Below are 12,829 nucleotides of genomic sequence, written 5' to 3'. Positions count from 1 at the left end.
CACTTCAGGCTATCTTTGCTGCCAGTATGCTGGCAACTCTAGTGTTTTTGTAATTTCAAAATGTTTTTCAGCACCTCCAGCTAGGTGCAATAACAGTTTACAGATTGCTTATGTCATCACATTTTGACAAACTTCTCAATCTGATTTGACCTTCATCTTTAGCCATCTGCTTGCCTTTGTTTCTGTTTTTTTTCACTGCTATCAAATCCTCTGAGCTCAAAGTTCCATTGCTCCCTTTACTAATTTTAAGTGTGAGCCAAGGCTGCTGTTTCTTCTTTTCTAGAGCCCTTCTCTTATGTGCTTGTTGTTGGAATTAAGATTTACAAGACCATTTTAATGCTGGGGCAAAAAAGCCAAGTGCTTCTGCAGAGGTTTGGCACTTTGGTATCCAGCTTGTACAGTAAAACTATTTTCCTCCTAAGGACACAGTAACTTTGGAAGAGACTTAACACAACCATAGCAATTACCTCGCAGGCATTGATTATATTATATATTCTTGAATTTAATTAGAAATGCTGCTGATTAGATACTGTATCAGTTGGATGACAGATCACCTAAAAGCCAGAAGATTCCTGCAGACTTATGAAAACAAAAGCCAGTTTAAAACCAACATATTTTGTCAGGGGAAAACATATGTAACTGAAGAACATCTTGTAGCTCAATGCAATGTTATTTATATAGTGCAGTAAATTGCAATTAATCATTGCTGTTTTATAAATCAAAGCACAGTATGGGATTTGTTTTGTGCCTATACACAAATTAATCCTAATACCTGTCACATCTTTAATCCTTCTTTGTTGTTAAATTCTTGATTAAATGTGATAAAACAATTAGTTTTGTGGCTGTTTTGGCTAATTCCTTCATTTTGCATTCCAGGTAAAACAGCTATCTGATTCCGTTGTGTTGCTGATAACAGTAATAACTTGGGGAAACAAATAATTGCAGTTTGCATATTATAAATTACCATGCGGTAAAACATTTTTAATAATTTTGTAAAACAATATTTTAAATAGCCTACTGACATAATTAACACCCACTAGAATCTATCATTATCAGTTATTAATCATGAATTGGAGAAAAACATTTAGATTGCGCAAGAGACATGTAGCTGCTTTTATGCTTGTTTCAAAGTACCAGCATATGTAAGTACAGACCTTAACATTAAAATATTTTAAATCTTTAATATGTTCTAAATATTTTAAAATGATTTAATATAATAATATTTTTGTATATGGGGAGTATATATTTTATTAAACTTTAATATTATATAAGTCTTTTCATTATAAATAAGTCCCGTATAAAATTAAATGAAAAAGACAAAAAAATATTTTCCTCTGAACCATTTTTCAAACAAGTGTGCAAGTTTCTAACAAGAAAGGGCAATGTCTATAAAGGCAGCTGTCCTTTTTAAAGACATTGCATTCACTCTCCTTAAATTTGAAAGTTAAACCTTAAAACTTTAAAAACTACTTTCAGTAAATCAGGAGCTGATCATCTGCTTTGGAGAGAAAAAAAATGAAAATCACTCACTCTGTGTTCTGTGCATCAGGAAATGACTAGAAAAAAATGGCAGCAAACAGAAATAGTAAAAATATATTTCACTATTACTGTTTATAACAAAAATAAAGATTTTAGACTCAATTACACACCTCCTAAGACAGATACTGATTGGATTTCTTATAAACCTAATTTAATTATTTTATGCCCCCAAACCATGCATAGTAAAAATCTTAAATGAATTAACAAATGTTTCTTTTATCACTAGAGGATGAGTTCAAATAGTGTTTAAATGCTTAGCAAGGATTGGTCTACTTTCCAGGAAATATTAAGAATATGCTACTTGTACATTCTCTATATCCCAGAAAAAAAAAGTGTTGCTCAGTAACTTTTTTGAAGTCTATCAAGTTGCATGAATTTTACTGAAGTACGTCCATTACAAATATATTGAGCTGAATTAAGGATAAAACCACAGAATGTCTTACTTTTCTGTGGGAAACATTATTCAGAACATACAGGTCTGTTTGCAGACCACTAATCTTGTAAGTAGGGGCTAGTGCAGGTGCAAAATCTATTAAAGATCTGCTCTTGAAAAGATGAAATGACACACAGAAAAAAAAAACCATAAGCTGTACAGTTTAACTTGATCTGTCTATAAACCAATTTCAGCTTTACTCAGTGATCACCACAATAAACAGCAACCTACAAAACGGTAGCTGACTGAAGTTTGACATTTACAACAGATTGTCATATCAGGGGTTTCGAAACAGTAAAGAATATAATGCACAGTCCCCTTAAAAATGTCACTTTGGATATAAAATCAATTTGCATTTCTTTTGCCGTTGAATAATGTGACCCAGTCAAAAGCAGCAGTATATTTAGATAATAATGTTGTATAAGTAACGTATTTGGAAATGTATTTGCAAGGAAAAAGAATGAAATGTCTTGGTTATTGCACGTGTGAGTGGCTTCATTACCCTTACTTGTGTCCAGTCACAGGTTAAGAGTCAGTAAAAGGATTCCAATGTCCAGGAGCTGAAAATGTCAGCCATGACATTTCAGAACAATGTAAATAAGTAACAATAACTAAACCCCTATTTCCACTGTCTTCTATGGTTTCCTGTATTTGATATGACCTCTGATAAATAACTGCTCTAACTTAGTATTACAGTCAATTAGGGATTCTAAATAGTAATTAAGAAATTAATGAGAAATCAAACTGCCTGACTTTGTACCACACTGGTGCCATGTCTTAATTTATTGTTGTAATTAAAATGTTACTTGGAAATTCTACATTTAAAAGAGATAATTGCCACAGAATTAAAACATGCATATAATGTCATTATTCAGCCAAATTCTTTATTAAGATTTTATTTTTAAATAATGGGAGATTTCAGACTTTCGTTTCCAAGCATTAATGAATGTATTTATTGTGCCAGACCCGTAGTGGAGGTATCATTTCAGATCACTACATCATTAATTCCCTAGACACTGCAGAATTTCACCATGTAAAGGGTAACTAGATGACATGTTGGCTTAGCTAAATGTGGAGCCAGTGGGTGATGATGATCTTAAACACCAAGATGTTTCTTGAGTTCAAATTCCAGCTCCATCTGAATTGGTCTTAATCCCAAAGTGCAAAACTAGTTCAAATGTACAAAGTGAAATGGTCACTTCTCTTGTGGGCTAGAGCTGACCTTGTGAGATTAGAGTTCATGCAGAAGCAATGCAGGCTCATTAGAGAGAAGCATTGGTAGAGGCTCTTGTTTCTGTGGCTTCAATACACAAGGGCAGTAAGAACCATTGTGACACCCAGTCACTTTCTACCACTGCAATCTGGACAATAGGAATCCTGTCATGTCTTAGTTCAGGGTTTCAACTTAAACCATTGTGAACCGTGGTATTGTTCAGCCAGATACTCTTACTCCACGGCTATTGTATTTTGTGAAAGACAGTGCAAAAAAGTCTAAAATTGTTCTAGATTCTTAGCTTTAAACGGCACAGCTGGCTGCTAATTAGAAGTGGGCATTGGCAGGCACACTGGAGCCCACAGCCACTGCAGCCTTTCCAATACTAGTTAAATTTACCCTGGAGTGAAAATATATATCAAGGAATTCTTGCATTCAGAGATCACAGCAAAGGGTCCAATAGCAGCTATGTGGTATTGATTATTTTGAGGGATCTTTCTAATACAAACAAACACACACACACACAAATATATATAATAACAAAGGCACGCACACACACACTGGCATGTAATGTTACTTTCTTCCTGTATCACTACAGCCAGTCCATTTACAACTATCGCACATTTCGCCAGGCTGACGTAGTTAGGCCAAAACAAAGAAGAATTGCATCTATAGCAATAGAAGCTTTAATGTCTATTGTACAGTCCTTAACACTAATTTACAAGTGATGTGTGTAATTAGACTTGGTACAGTAACAATGGTAAACTGTTTTTAAGACTACTTGTACAGTTAATATCACTGATTTGTGAAAAGGGTTTAGCTGGACTTTGTAAATTCAGAAAGTATCAATGTGTCATGACTGAAAGGTTTATGAAGCCCTTACAATACATAATACTTCATCTGTTATTGTAGATTAATTATACGCCTGCTTCTTGTTCGTGGGATTAGCACCCACAATAGCAGCAGCTTCCGTGAGGAATTAACTTTGCAAACTTCACCAGAACAGTGAAGCAGTCAGTTAATTGTGCGATTCAGCTCTGTGCTGGCTAGAGCAGCACATCTGAAAATTGTTTTCCAATGGACACAAAGGGACAGTCATCGATTTCAGGAGAGCCCTCGAACCCCCGCTCAAACCTGCATCAGGGAAGAATCAGTGGATATGATAGATAACTATACAATATGTCTTTACATCATCCGCTGCTATAAAACAAATTGCACTTTAAGGATAAAAAAGACTCACCCTCTCTAACTATAGCATACATTCCCATCAAATCCATAATACCAGAACCCCAGCATTTAAATACTGGTTGGCAGTTCTGGTAGCAACACGTCTTTACACAAAAGGCTGTGGGACTTGGGAACAACATACCTAGCCATTTTGTCAATGCTGATACCTTAGTTTCTTTCAAGATATGACAGTATTAGATGCTAGGATTAATTACCCACTGAATTGCCTCTTATTTGTATCTTTTCTTCAGTTCTAACTTTAAAATACTTGGGCATGGTGCTCCATCTTCCCTGGTATCTAACATATTCTGTCTTTTTACCAAGTACAACCGGTGATAAAGAAGTCTACTGGAGTGGTTCAGTATCATATTTCAAAGCAAAAATCTCATGTACTGTACTAAAGGGAGCAACATGACACACAGGGATATAAATGGTCAGGAAAGGTTTAAAACATTGATCATTGTATATCCTCCAGTTTCTGTAGCTGTACTTCTTACATTTTATAGTAAAAGTAGGAAATTGGTGAAAACAACTAAATGTCTGTACATGTTTTAGAACTGTATTGAAAGAAACTTTAATATGTAATATTTTCCTTTTCAGTACTGTACTTGAAAATTTTCCATTTCTAAATATCACACTAAATTTAAATGTTTTTTTTTTCACTACGCCATCTTCCTGAAAGGTCTGCAATACTGTATGGATGGCTATAAAACTTATTTAGCTAATTAAAATATTCTCTGACCTACAAAACAATGAATTTGCAAAGCATATGTGTGTGCGTATTGGGTGAAAACTGGGGACAGCTATCTTGACTCCTCTCTTTTAATTAAATGTGGAAAGAATTTGATCTTGAAGTCATTAACCACAATAAGCAGAACTTAACAGCAAAATGTGTTGTGGCAGTCACCTTATTTTCACAGATCTTTGGTGTTAATTACAATATATTGTATTCTAACTTGAAACTATTCTAGGCCATTAAAACAAATGCTAATCACAGACAAATAATAAAATCTTATTTGATATATTTTCTTTTGGTTGATGTGGAGCATTGGGCTGATACCTTCCAGCTCAGGGGTCCTGGGTTTGACAGCAGCTCCTCAAATGAGGAGTTTGCATATTTTCTTGATTCTGCCTGTATTTTCTCCAGATGTTCCTGTTTCCTCCCACCTCAAAAAAGACATCCAAGCTAGGTTATTTCACGTCTCCATCTTGTGCGTTTCCAACAGTGGATTGGCATTCCATCCAGAGTGTAGCCCTGTCCTTCCAGGACAAGCTCCTGTTTGTCTGGACCCTTTACAGGAACAAGCAGCTTTCAAACAACTGAAGGCTGGATAGATCTTCTAATTCTTAAACATGTGTGTTTAAGATACACACTGCGTTCCTGGTTCCGAAGACTTGGTGAAGTAAAGGCTGTATGTAACAGTCAGACATGTGCAACATGCTGATGATTTTATGTTGATTACAATCAAATTTTTATAGGTAAGTAGTGCACATGGTCTGCAGTACTAACTTTTCTTCTAAAATCAAAGTGTTTGCTGGTTTACTAATAAGAGTACTCCACTACTTACATTACTCACATTCCTGCTATTGCTATACCAGAGCTAAGAGCAATATATTCTAGACTGACAAATAATTAAAATATCATATTGCAGCTGTCACATTCCCAGGTGGCGAACTGCTTTGTAAGCTCACATTGTACTAGTATCTGATAAAATTCCAGGTCAGAGAAACCAATTAGTTACCTTTAAAAGGTAAGAAGAAGATGTTCACACTCTTCACACATCCGCTTGGAGGGATGCCAGGTGTTACTGGACAAGAGTCCTCATGGCAGGAATCACCAGCACTAATTGGCAATTCTCAATCCTGGTGGAGAAAGAACAATGGAATCTGCACCAACCTGGCTTCTTCATTTATATACAGTACATCCACATCTTGGAGGAAGCAAACAGCACACATATGCACTCACATCTACAAACCTGTTAAATGGATTTATGATGGACACTGTGTGACACTAATAGCAAAACCTATAAATACTGATAAACTGATAAAGATATTTAAAATATATTCTAAATATGTGATTTTTGTGTCTCAAAAAAGGTAATGTAAGATTTATTTTTCATGTGTAACAGTAGTTGTGATCACAAAAGTCAGTGAGATACAGCATTCCACCACTGGCATTGAAGTTTTCTGTCATTTGATATCCCTTAGGCTGAGATAAACTGCACCTTACAGAATCAAGACAGCATCAACCTTCCTCAGTCCAAAATAGCAATTCTTGAATATGATACTTAAGTTCTTTTAAGTGTCTTTCCTTAATACAGGATATGGAGTGGTGGGGAAAGGGGATTTTTTTGCAACATGTTCTGTGTTTAAAAGAAAACGTATTTGCTCTTCACAATCACTTCATAAAGTAAAAAAGGATCTGGAAATAAATAATAAACACTGACAATACAAAGCCCTATGAAGACAAAAGCATCATTCTGTCTGTTAACTGCAAACTTTATGCTAAGCAGTAAAATGTACTTTCAAGTTGTTTTGAAAGGCAGGATTAAACGCATATGGCTTGGAACTCCTGTTGAGATCTTAATGAAACAAACTTATGGTTATCTTTTTCTGATAATATATGCTGCTTTAAGAACTTCAGTAATGTCATTGTTTTGTTGAGAAACTTCGATTAAATGTGAAATGTACTAATTAGCTGCACACATACTCTCTAGTGATACTACAAATGTAGCATTCCAACAATAAAGAAAAGCAGATGATTTAACTAGTAGTGATTTTGTTTGCTTTTGATTTATTAATAGTATTATTGTGTACATATAAGACAGGGATGGGCTTTTCTTTTTTAAATCTAATAAAAGGTACAGCGAGAAGGCCTTAGATCAAAAACATTTACTCTACTCATGTACTGTAAACAGATGCCTAAGGATTTGGGCTGTTTTAGAGGTTTGGGGATCACTAAACCAATTTTAAATTTATGTAAGATGACTAATATTGAATATGAAAGTTTATATGTCAGGAAAAAATAGGAAAATCATTTTCTGTGTAAATTACAGCGTCTTTTGGCCATAAAAAATATATTTCTTATATATTTTTCAATTTTGTCATGCAGATAGTCTAATGCAAGCAGCATAAAGATGCTTACATTGTATGTGTATTTATAGACTTTTTGGTTGTGATAATGGAGAAACCTAGAGAAAAAAATATTCAAAAGCCCTGAGAAGAGGAGGCTGTATTGACAGCTTTATTTATGGAATTTGTTTGAAATACATTAAAGAGCTACTGTGATGAAAATGTATTTACAAGATATTTGCATGTTGTTATGCAGGAAATGAAACTTTAACAGGAAAATACTTTACAAACAGAGAGCTGCCCAATCATTCCTTCCACTCTTTGCACAAAAATAGGTGTACATCAGAAGCTGACTCCACAACTCTTACTGCCATGCAAGAGAAAAATGCATTCCCTGCCTTAGCACGGCAGGCACAAAACTAGCCTCGCCTGGTAATGTGAACTATTAAGAACTCTTCAAAGGAGACAAAACCAGTCTGAACTGTTTGGAATGCTATTGCACGTACCCTGCAGGTGTAACACCTATTCACTACTCAGTATTTCTAATCTAACTACTGTTTTGGGTTCCCCTGTTGTACCTTAATACCAGCAGGAGATATAAGGTGGGGGAGGGGAAGGAGGTGTGGACAATGGATCTACTGTAGATGTCCTCTTTAGCAAAGAAACATTGAGCTTTTTCCAGCACCAAGCACAGCTTTCCATGCATTACTTTAGTAACAAGGCTTGCTTACTGCTTACTGTACTTTCCTTATTTTAAGGAAGACTCCACCTCTGATTTCTTATTTCATGTTTTTGTGGTGAACTCATGGTGGTGAAGTACCCATGTCATGTGTGCATAATCGTTCTAGGTAACACTGCACATTTCTAAACTAATATACAATTTTAATAAAATGCTACACTGAAAGATGTGCATACATTTACACTCACTTGCACATCTGGATGTGGTTTGAATTATTCTGTAGTAAAAAATAACTGCAAAAGGGTGACAGTGCTACAGTATGTTGGGGACATTAACACTCATATCGAAAGGGCAGTTGTGTTAGAACACCTATAATGAAACCAAGTTCAAAACATTAATTAAAGAGAGATTTAACTGGATGATAATTATTCCAGTCTTGGACTGATGCCCAAGTGTTTAAAGAAAAGGGCAAAAACCATGGTCTTAATAAATGTCACCAAAGCATCGTTACCCTAAATATGTTGCCTGCAAATATTAGCACATACTTTTACTTTGGCTATTGTTAAAACTGTATTTGAAAATCAGTTAGAATTGCATCAGGCACAATAATCCTGAACTTATTATAATCAGACTGCTCTGTTTTTCACCTGTTCATAAAGAATTTAGTCACCCTTTATGCAATGTATATTGTATAGCTAGATGATGACTTACTGTACTTGCCTATTGTCTATTGGATCAATAGACAACAGAAGACTAATAACTGTTATAACCTAATAATATCTAATGCCTGTTATAAATTGTATTGGTGATATGGATGTGTGAATCATCCTCCCTTTGCTATTATTATTGAATCCCAGTTACATATTGTCTCTGAAAGGCATCCAAACCCCTTGCAGTTATTTGTTGCTTTAAATCTTGCAGTCATGACACTTTGAAGTACCAAATAATATTATATACACAATATCCAAACACATATTCAAAACAAACAACAAAAAGAAAGAAGCAGATACAGTAATATGACAGAAAAACGTAAAACACGTGGTTGCATAATTACCCCCTAGTGTGGAAAACTTAAATTAATTAAGGCACACAAAATGATCTGAAACATGATTTTAATGGTTTGATTTCACAAAAAATGCACCTACAGTACATCTGTAAGCCTTTCAGTCAGGTAGAGAATTTCAGCATATATTCAATTTCAGCAAATACTTCAACCATGAAGACCACGAAGCTTTCAAAACAACTCAGGGATAAAGCTGTATAAAGGCACAAATCAGGAAAATGGTATAATAACACTTCGAAGTACCTTAATACGTCTTTGAGCATAGTAATCCTTAGAATTAAGAAGTGGAAGCCACTCAAACACTGCCTATATCAGGATGTTCCTCCAAATTGTACAGACAGCAAAAAGGAAAACTAGTTATGTCACTGTGAAGCCAATGCTGACTTCGAACAAGTTAGAGCTCTGTGGCTGAGATTGGAGAAAATGTCTATGGGTCAACAATACACCAGTCACTCCACATATGGGCTTGTATGTAACTGAAAAAAAATCTCAAAATCCAATATAGTTTTCAACACACAATTATTTAATTGATACTGCCAATATGTGGGAAAATGTCATGTGGTCAGATAAGACAAACTCATAACTTTTTGGTCTAAATGCATCTCCATCAACACTATCTTTATAATCAAGCATGGCGGTGGCAACAATACAGTATGTTACAGTTCTGCCTCTCATCACAGAGTACTGGGAAGTTTGTCAAAACTAATGAGAACATACTGTACAGTAGATGGAGCAAACTACTGGTACAACTTAAAGAAAACCCTGCTACAGACCTAAAACTGGGACAAAAATTCACCTTTCAGCAGGACAATGACCCAAAGCACCAGGCCAAAGCTACAGTTGAGTGACTTAAGAATTAGAAAGTGAATGTCCTTGAGTGGCCCAATTCTGACTTGAATCCAATTGACAAACTCTGGAAAGACATCTAAACTGCTGTCCAAAAGTGATCCTCAAGCAACTGGAGCCTGATACAAAAATCACACAAAGCCAGTGTTACAAATTTGATAGTTTTACAAAAAAAAACTTGCAGATGTAATTGCTGCCAAAGGTGTTTCTACCAAATATTGAGTTCATAGGTCAATTAATACAGTATATTTTAGTTTTTACTCTTGACTTTGCCTGACATTTCCTGTACCTTATTTTACCTTTTGAAGTCCTGAAGTTGAGCATTTAGGTGTTGAAATGTTAAGTTTAAAAATATGCATGTGCATCATTTTGTAATTTCACAAAATGGAACCACTTCAGGACGGGTCAGAATACTTTTGCAAGGCACGTAGTTAGCAGACACAAGTGCACTATAGATTATTAATGCATATATGGTTTTATGTGAGAAACTGGCACTTGTTCCCACAGATTTTACATAAAAATACTTTAAAACCAACATATTACCTTACCGCACAGTCAGGCATCCCCCTTGTTCGAGTCATCGCAGGGATACTGTATATACAGTATCTTTTTTTTTAAGTACTGTAGACACTTCTCTGGCTGTGGATTCTTTTTAGGTTGCCACCTCAACCATGTTGTGATGTATGGGGAAGGCATCCTGAAGATTGCATCACATACAGTATGCCTGTAGTGTTCGACATGCCTGGTGTCATGTTTGTACGCTATTAATCGCTAGACACTACTGCACATTGTGGTTTACAGGGGCTGTTAAGTATTTCCATTACATACTGTATATGAAAATCAACAGGCTATTACAGCAGCTTCCCACTATGCGTAACACAGTAGTTCCTTTCACAGTTGCTGCCCTTCCTGCAGGCTCATCCTGACAATATTCCAGCAGGATAATGCACATCCTCCCGCCTCTCATCTAACAAGGTCTTTTCTCATGAAATGAAAACATAGTAGCTTTGTCATGGATGCCACTTTCAGCAGATTTGAGCCCTAATGAACATTTGTGAGACATGCTTCAGAGACCAGGGAGGAGGAACATGCTCATCCAGGTTCTACGCAGCGAATAGGACAGAGATCCCACAACGTTGGCAGCCTGGTGAGAAGCATGCACCACTGATGGGCAGCTTGTACTTCTTACGAAAGCTGCAACACCTGCTGCTAGCTTCTGAGTGCTGAACCGCCTGTTAATCAACTATGCTGATGACAAATTTTAACCTGTATAATGAATTTTCCTATGTCATGCCTGTTCAATAAAATGTCAGTGCACCAGTTGTATAAGAGTGTCACTTTCCTGTTAATAACTTTGTACATTTGTTGAACTTATAAGTGAGAAGTCTCTATTTATGTTCAGTATACAGTATACAGTATGCCATAAATCCATGCAAATTTGGTTTTTATTGCCACCATTTCACTATATGGTGTGACAATCCACTGTCTAATGTGACTTGTGGCATATTTTAAATACCTCTTTTTGCACAGCTAAAAATAGAAAACCCTTACGAATCAAGAAGTCAGAACAAAGTACATGTAGCAGTAAAAAAATAATTTACTGCAGTCATCAACACAGTAAATACATTCTTCTGGCTCCTCAAAGGGCTGAGATTAACGTTCTTACAAACAGCATTCACATTTCAAATCTTTTCCATTGGCAAAAGATACTATGAAATGTCTGACAAACCAGGTTAAAAACAGCATATGGAGTATTTCAACTATCAGGAAGAAAATACTGAAAATGAAATTGTTTTTGAACACATAAAATCATTTTAAAAACATTTATACCAACTCAAACATCCCCCTACACATTTCTTTGTGATGTTCTGGATTACTCCCTTTACTAAAATCTTGATCAGTTCCTGTACAGTACTGTACAGTATGTCACTAGATATATAATTAATAAAAGAATCATCTACTGTAAAGGTCAAAGCTTATTTACAGTATAGTTGGAAGCAATACACCACATTTTATAAACTATTGGAAAAAAAGAAAGCAAACTGTTATTAATCTAAAACAGACTTTGTTTCAGTATTACATCAATTTTTACAGATATACATGTATTGCATTAAACAGGTACAAATCAAATCTGATTAATAGTCTTTATTATAAGAGGTGAACACCTGACACAAAAGGACCCTTAAAACACATGGAATACGTTATCAGAACAAACATAGTTCTGGGATTGCTGCAGACAATTTAGCCAGGTTTTCAGGTGCCCTGGAGGTATAGTGAGAAAGGATGAGTCAGTTAGTGATAAAAAAGGCAATTCTTTTCACCAAATATTGTCTTGGGTTCTATGGACATTTTTTTCACATTCGATCTTTCAGAGAATGCAGATGAACCACATCTTAGTGTAAAACACAACTTCAGCAACAAATTTAAATCTTACCTTTAGCAGGTTACAGAAAAAATGTATTTACAGCAATTTGTATTAAATCTTGGATCTGTAAAAACCATGTTACATATACATAGAAAAATCCTCAAGCCAAAAACATTCATTTAATACCTTATTAATATCACCATGCCATGCATTAAAGATGCATCCTATTTTGCATATATTATCATATAATTTGCATTGGAAGATATGTATCCTAACAAACTGGAACAGCAACAAAAGCATAACTTTACATAATTAAGATTTATAATGTCCTATGTTGTTCTACTAAAATATTTTGCTTGATATGTCAATTACTATCACTATACTCATGACTG

This window comes from Lepisosteus platostomus, chromosome 14 (assembly GCF_059453375.1).
Source record: "Lepisosteus platostomus isolate fLepPlt1 chromosome 14, fLepPlt1.hap1, whole genome shotgun sequence".
In the NCBI taxonomy this organism is placed as follows: Eukaryota; Metazoa; Chordata; class Actinopteri; order Semionotiformes; family Lepisosteidae; genus Lepisosteus; species Lepisosteus platostomus.
Note: the sequence above shows the minus strand (reverse complement) of the source record.